The sequence below is a fragment of the Equus przewalskii genome, chromosome 1 (genome assembly GCF_037783145.1).
Source record: "Equus przewalskii isolate Varuska chromosome 1, EquPr2, whole genome shotgun sequence".
Lineage (NCBI taxonomy): Eukaryota > Metazoa > Chordata > Mammalia > Perissodactyla > Equidae > Equus > Equus przewalskii.
In genome coordinates, this window is record NC_091831.1 from 50,820,212 (window position 1) to 50,827,500 (window position 7,289).

At 37.3% G+C, this 7,289-nt stretch overlaps 1 long non-coding RNA gene across 1 annotated transcript; it reads left to right on the forward strand.

Annotated features, from left to right (window-relative positions):
- Positions 1-2,431: 2,431 nt before the first annotated feature.
- Positions 2,432-6,902, forward strand: LOC139082087 (uncharacterized). The gene is made up of 2 exons (XR_011537814.1): positions 2,432-2,764; positions 6,307-6,902. It is a non-coding gene; the product is annotated as an uncharacterized lncRNA (long non-coding RNA).
- The last annotated feature ends 387 nt before the right edge of the window (positions 6,903-7,289 follow it).

A 7,289-nucleotide genomic window follows, 5' to 3' on the forward strand; every position in this document is an offset into this window, starting at 1 on the left:
TCCTTTTCTTTCTTCCACCTGCACTTTTATCTAGAACTGGGCCTTCCTCATTCCATGCACAGATAGCCTTAACTAGCTATTCTTAATCATTCAGGCTTTTACCCATTCACCTGTCATATCCTGCACCCCAGTATGAGAATCATCATCTTGTAACAATTCTATCACCCACTCCCCTGCTTAACTTTACAAAATTTCTCTCTTGTATCAATGATATCAAATCCCAACTCCTTAGACTGGTGCATAAAGTACTTTAAAGTCCTACCCAATGGGTCTTGTCACTCTCATCTCACCAAGATTAGTTCTCGTTAAGGAAAAGAAAAATCTGAGGATGGTAATAAAAAACTGGTCTGAGCACACCTAGCACTCAAATATTGGTCTCTAACCACTATTCTTTAATAATGGGTGCCAGATCTTTTTAGAGAAGTGTTTGATTCCAGGATGAGGGCAAGAAATATCCAAGATGAATCTGGACTAGCTGGTGGTGCCATAAAGCTAAAGGTTTTAAAGGAAAAGCTTAAAAAAAAGGAGGCTTGTCAAAAGAACACAGGGTCCAATCTGAAGGAGCTTGCACTGGCCAAAGGTGGAACAATTTAAGCAACAAAATAAATAATAATATTATTGGATTTAACTCATGGAATAAAATGAATATCCATGATCCTAACTTATATACATAAGTAATTTAATAAATAAGGGCAGGAGGAGAGACAGGTCTTCCTCGCAACAGAATTCAAATTAATAAATGTAGAAAAAAAGGGGGAAGCAGAAAATCATCATTAGGCAAATACTACCCTAATAATAAATGTTGTAGACAAGACCCACCAATGGATACTAAAATTAAGGGTGAGTTCTTTGAGGAGAAACAGGATTTGTACAGTCTCGAGGAATCTTCCTCCAAATACTTATCAACTAGAAAGGAAAAAATAGGAATTTTACAGTGGAGAAACCTGGCCCACACCAGTAATAAGGCATGTTGACATCATGAACCCCGAGATACGATGCGCTGAGAAGGACATAAACATCACTGTTGTGATATTCTAGCCCAAAATGTATAAGCTCATTACAATCATGGGAAAATATTAAACAAGTACAAACTAGACGACATTCTACAAAATAACTGATCAATAGCTTTCAAATGTGTCAAAATCATGAAACACCAGGAAAGACTGAAGAATGTGATGGGTTAGAGGAGACTAAGGAGAAATGTCAGCTAAATGCAATGTAGGATCCTGGATTGGGTCCTGGAGCAGCAAAAGAACACTGGTGGGAACGCTGGAATTTTGAATAAGATCTGGAGTTTAGTTAGTAATACTGTGGCAGTGTTGTTTTCTTTTTCTGGGTCATTGTAAAGTGGTTTTGTAAGATGTTAACATTAGGGAAAGGAATTTGAGGAGTATAAGAGAACTCTTTTTATGATTTTTCCAACTTGTCTGTAAGTTTAAAATTAGTTCAAAAAAAAGTTAAAAAAATAAACTCTGATCTACCTCTAATCTTCCACGTGATTCCTCACCTTCACGTCTATGCTCAATTCTCCAGCAATGTGCTCCCTTTTCTTTGTTCATCTCTCCAGAGCCAACACTCATCTTGACACAGTTTCTTTAAACACAGTATACATAATGACTAGCACCTCAGCTTTACTGTCAGATCAACTTGAGCTTAAATCCTGACCCAGTATCTCATTAGCTGGGTGACTTTAGCTATATTGTCTTGGTGTTCTCGTCTTTGATTTTCTCATCTTCAAAATGGAGGCAAAAACAATGCTTTCTTAAAGGATGGTTGTGAAGATCAAATGAGATCCTGCTTGTGCAGTGCTAAGCACAGGGACCTGCACACAGTAGGTCTTCAACAGAAGTGATGACTTTCAGTGCAGATGTAATTTCCTTTACAGCTTGTCTCTGATGAATCTGTAAATCCTCTTTGACTCTGTATTCCCTCCATATATACCAATTTAATTCATACCATTTAAATTTGTATTTGATATTTAATAAGCTGCTCTTAAGTTTAGATAATTTCCTCAATTAAATTATAAAATCATTTGATGCAGAGAGAATCTTGTACTTCTTTTATCATGCCCCAACTGCCTAATTCAGTATTCTGTGCACAACACAAGATGAATGTTCACTGACTGGCTGATTATAAGTTGGCAACACTGTATTCTTTCAGCTTCCTAATGAGCTGAGGCTTTCATATACTGGTAATATTTAATAAACTGCAAATACTGCAACTTTGCGTGTTGGCAAAAATATTCAAATATTGTGCTAATTTCTACATTTTGAATTAAGTTTCCCACAGTACTACAGTCATATTATGGGGAAATGTTTAAGAAGTCAGTCTATAAAACATCCTAAGAATACGCCATCACAGGACAGTTTGGAACACTGGTGACACAAAAGTTCCTCATTAGAATTCATTGTGACATCTTCAGCCTTAGCAACTTTAATTCTGCTCTGTTCACTTAGGAATGATCGTGACAGCAAAGCAAAAAATACATATGGGTTTTTTTGTCAGATCCCAATGACGAAAACCTCTATTCCAGGAAAGCTGTCGACTCATTCTTTGGTTCGTGAGAAGCAGGTCTTCTAGCTGGAGATGACAGTTGTGTGACTGAATTTAACAATGATTACTCCTAGAATTTTAGGGAAATTGGAAGATGACTCAGCTGGCTTTGAGGAAGGCAGAGATCCAGAGCGCTTGGCTTTTTCCTCCAGGCTGCATGGATTTCCTGCTTCATTCTGTGACTCACTAGGCTGGCTTTATAAAACCTTAGGTATGTGTGGTTTTTGTTTTTTATTTATCTCTGCCTCAGTTTCTTTATCTCCAAAATGAGAAGAATAATAGTCTCTAACTAGATTTGTGCGAACATTAAATAAAATACTGTGTATAAAATGTACTTCATAATTGCACAATAAAATCTTGGGTTTTCCTACTGTAGATAGGTCAATCTCTCTCCTTCAGGCCCTAGACTCTTAGAGGGTGAGGGGAATCTGACAGATTTTTAAGATCGGCCTGGTTATATTCAGAAAGGAAGAAACTGAAGCACAGTGACATGCTATTCTTATTAATTGAAAATGGCTAGCTGAGGGAATGACAAATGAAATCTTTACAGAAATGCATCCTTGGGAGTTAATGGGCAAACAGCAGTCCTTATTAAAAAGGAACTCCCCTACCCCAAACAGTAATCCTTACTAAAATGCACTCAACTTTTATTCCTTCCCTTTTGATTGGTTTCATGATAACGTGCCTAAATGATAGAAGTGTTTGAAGAAAAGCACTGGGGGTTCATTGAATCGTTATTGGTTAGTACACATTTCAGGTCAGGCAGATTGCAAAATGTGGAAATAATCAAAACACCGATTGACAGAAGAATGCATAAATAAAATGTGGTGTATTTATGCAATGGAATACAATATAGGCATCAACAAAGGATGAAATATAGCTACATAAAAAATGGATTCATTTTAGCAATAATTTTAAATAAAAATGCTAAGTTCCAGGATGTTACATACAGCCATTTTTTAAAGTTAAAAACAACTAAAATAAGAGAATATAATTCTAGACATGATTAAATTATATTTATAAATGGAAAGCAAGCTTATGATGGACACAAAATTTAGGCTATAAGTATTTTCAGGGAAGGATAAGGTAATACCAATGATGTATATGTAAGTAGCTGCCAATATTCTAGTTTCCACGACGGGGAGGTTCTTTTGGCAGTTTAATATATCACTGAAACAAACAAAGAAGGCCTTGTGCAAATTAACAATAAAAGTGTATCATGAACAAGGATATTTTAAGCACAATATTGTGTGTGTGTATGTATGTGTGTATACGTGTGTGTATGTGTATATATATATATATAATGTATATACATATTGTAGATATATATAATGTGTATATCTGTAAAGAGAGAAAGAGAGAGAGAAATATGCCTGTGTTATGTTTTGTGTCTCCTCATATTGGGAAGTTAAGTTGAACATATCACATGTTGCTTTGTTCTCACAAGAACTTCCTTATTCACAGAAGAATGGTCAATTTCCAGTGAGAACAGCTATGTTTAAGAAAAATTTTGCTTCTATTTCTGGCAAAGAAGGAAGTGTAGTGAATGAGATCTTACATGTATACATAATGCCTCTCACTGATGTTCAGGGATTCAGCAGAAATCTGGGTTCTTTGCTCCCTGGCTGTACATTGGTGTTAAATTATCCAACAAATTGTCAAACAGCATCTCTTCCCTGGAAGAGGCCAATGCATTCATACTACCCGTCTTCTTATTTCATAGATAAGCATACGAAGATAAAGTATCCTCCTGGGCTCATGAACTCTCTTGTAAATACTTGAGGTCAAACAGCCAGAGAAGCTGATCTTGGAGCCACCATATCTGCTCCTCTAGTTCTAAGTACGTCTTTATCTCTTTCTTTTGCTTTTGTTTCCTCTCTTTGTCTCCAAAAGTTAGACAAATGGGTAGGATATGACCTGACTTGGTGAAGAATGTCTAGAAAGAAAGGATGAAAATATGATGAAAACAATGACAACACCAACAATAACCAACACCTCTTGACTGCTTCCTGTGTGCCAGGCGCAGTCCTGCTTTGTGCCCACATACTTTGGGCTTGAAATATATATGTCGTTTAATTCTTAGGACAAGGATTCAAGAGCTGATACAAGTAATTTCCTCACTGGAAAGAAATCTCCTCCTGTTTCTTTGCTCTCCACCACACCGTACACATGGCAAGTAGCAATACTTAATATTCATTAAGAAGCTATCCAACACTTGGTGGTGAAAAAGATTCCCAATATGTAGGAACAGCAAAAGTCGTTTGCTACAAAATACTTCTGATAATTGAATTTCAGGGTGGGAATGTTTACTTGATCTGCTTTTGGCAGGCCTTTGAGGGCCGCAAATTCTCTTTGCGCTCTGCTCTGCTTCTTCAACCTCTTCTAAGATGATGGAGAATTTGTCAGCCATGCTTTTCACTGGCCCATCCACTCCAGCTGAGCAGATTTGAAGGATTATGACTTTTCTTCTTGTGATGCAACACCTCCAGAGCTCCATTTTTTGTGCCTGTGACTCAAACATTAGGAATGAATGGAAGGTGCATTTATGGAACTCAATAGCTAATGCCTTCGAGAGCATGAAGGCACAATTTCCAATAATAAAATGACCACATGGAGATCCGTGCTGGACATATAATCAAGCTATCACAAGGAGAGTTTATTAGAAAGCTGATGTCATTCTTCTAACTTCATTTTATGCGACATAATGTATCTGGATCTTTATTCCTTTTGTGCTGCCAAAACTTGTCTAAAGCATACCAAGGGACATGAGAGAGGAAACCTGTAGGCCTCAGGGCTTTTGGCTGATCCTAAAGAGTATGCAGGGCCACAGTGAGAGGGGAGGCATTAGAGAAGATCTGAGGACCCAGAACAAATCACACTACATGCTCTTACCAACCCCCCTGTCCCGTTGCACATTTTTAGAAATAAGGTTGGATTAAAATATATACCCAAGGCTTGAAGAGATCAAAATCCAGGTCAGATACCCAAGGTCAGAGCGTATTTAAGGAGAGACAGGAAGGTGGTGCAGTGAATGCCACCAACCAGCCAGATGACTTTGGGCATTCCCTGAGCCTCCATTTCCTCAGTAGGGATAAAAACCGCACGTTCTTCCTAGGATTATTTTAAGGATTACATGAAATTATGTGTGTAAATTCCTTAACACAGTATAAGGCATATATCATGCAGTCAGTAATTATTAGACATAATTGTTATTGTAAAAGAGAAGAATGACACATCCCTTACAAGACTTTTTGCAAGGAATAAATGAGAACATGTGTTACGTGCCTGGCATAATGCCTGACATGTAGCAAGGCCTAAGGATAGTAAGCTTTTCTTCCTTAGCACTTGTTATTAAAATAACACAAGGATCCTCAAAGAATGGGGCCCAGGGCCCTCATTTACCATTTTTAGGGCTTTATTATTTGTAAAATCATCTATAATTTGCAGAGTGTTTTTCAACCTTTAACTTACTGGGCCCTCGCAAGAAGCTTGTTGCGTCCTCTTCTGAAAAATAAGCTTCATCATTTTCCAGTTTTGCATAAGAGGAAATTGTAACTCATAAAGTTTAAGTGACATGTACAAGTTATGCAGTGGGAGAAGAAGGATCTGAACTCAGGTGTGTGGGACCCCTAAGCCAGCATTCTTTCCGTATTACTTCTCTAAAGATCATAGCTCATATTGAGCTGACTAGATCGAATTACAAATTTCTGCCTAGCCATTACCTTAAATAATTCATTCAAGCTGTCTTCACAGGTGTACTGATGCAACTGGGTCCATTAACTGGGTCCCTCAGAGCAGTGCTGGAATCGAAAAGCAACTACCAACCAAGAAGCCAGGAAAGTGAATGCCATGTAAGGATTTTTTTTTTTTTTGGAAGATTGCAGTTTGTTTAAAGCAAAAGAACTTTCTGGAGATGCAGCAGCAGCAAATCTATCAGCTCCTTGCAGTGTCATCAATCACAGAAGCACAGGAAAAAAACCAAGCTGGACCCAGTACCCATCCTTGTAAATTATTTTTCAGGAAATCCTGCAGGCTTGGTTTTTTACCAGGAAACAATTACAGTGTAATATAGAGGACCACAGAATTCACATGGAACCGATTTCTATTTCTTTTTGTTCTGCTTACACAAAGGAAATGCAATTTTTCAAAAACAGCAGAGAAATAACACAAGCACTGGACTAATATAGTGGCGCCTGTCACTTCCAACTGAGGGATTGTGTCATTTCTCATTGCCAGTCCTGACAGCGCCTCAAATAAAGAGGTGTCTTAGCAAATTATGTTCTTGATATCACTTACTGAGATGCGACGTCTCCATTTTAAATAATAAAGTGACAATGCAAAGACCTGAAGCTGGTTATGAAGAAAGTTTACCATAGCTTAACTCATGGTTCATTATATTTCTCATGCCATTATCTTAATCTCATGTTTTTATCATGTGTCTTTAAATGTGCAAAATTAAAAAGCCAGAGGTAATTTTGTATTTTATCTGAATCCGGAGGAAGAGATTGTTAAATTATCATTGCTTTGATATTAAATAGCTTGAACCTGTACAATGACCTTTGAATATGCAAATGGGGTAGCTTTGCTGCAAAAAAAAAATGAGATTTGCTAATTGTTAAAATGATAAATGAGAAAAAAGTGGAAGGAAACTGGAATTTACTTTGAAGCAAACCTCGTTGAAGGTTTATGTGATAAGGATAAAGAAAATGTTTTATATTTATGTGCAGGTTCAGAAG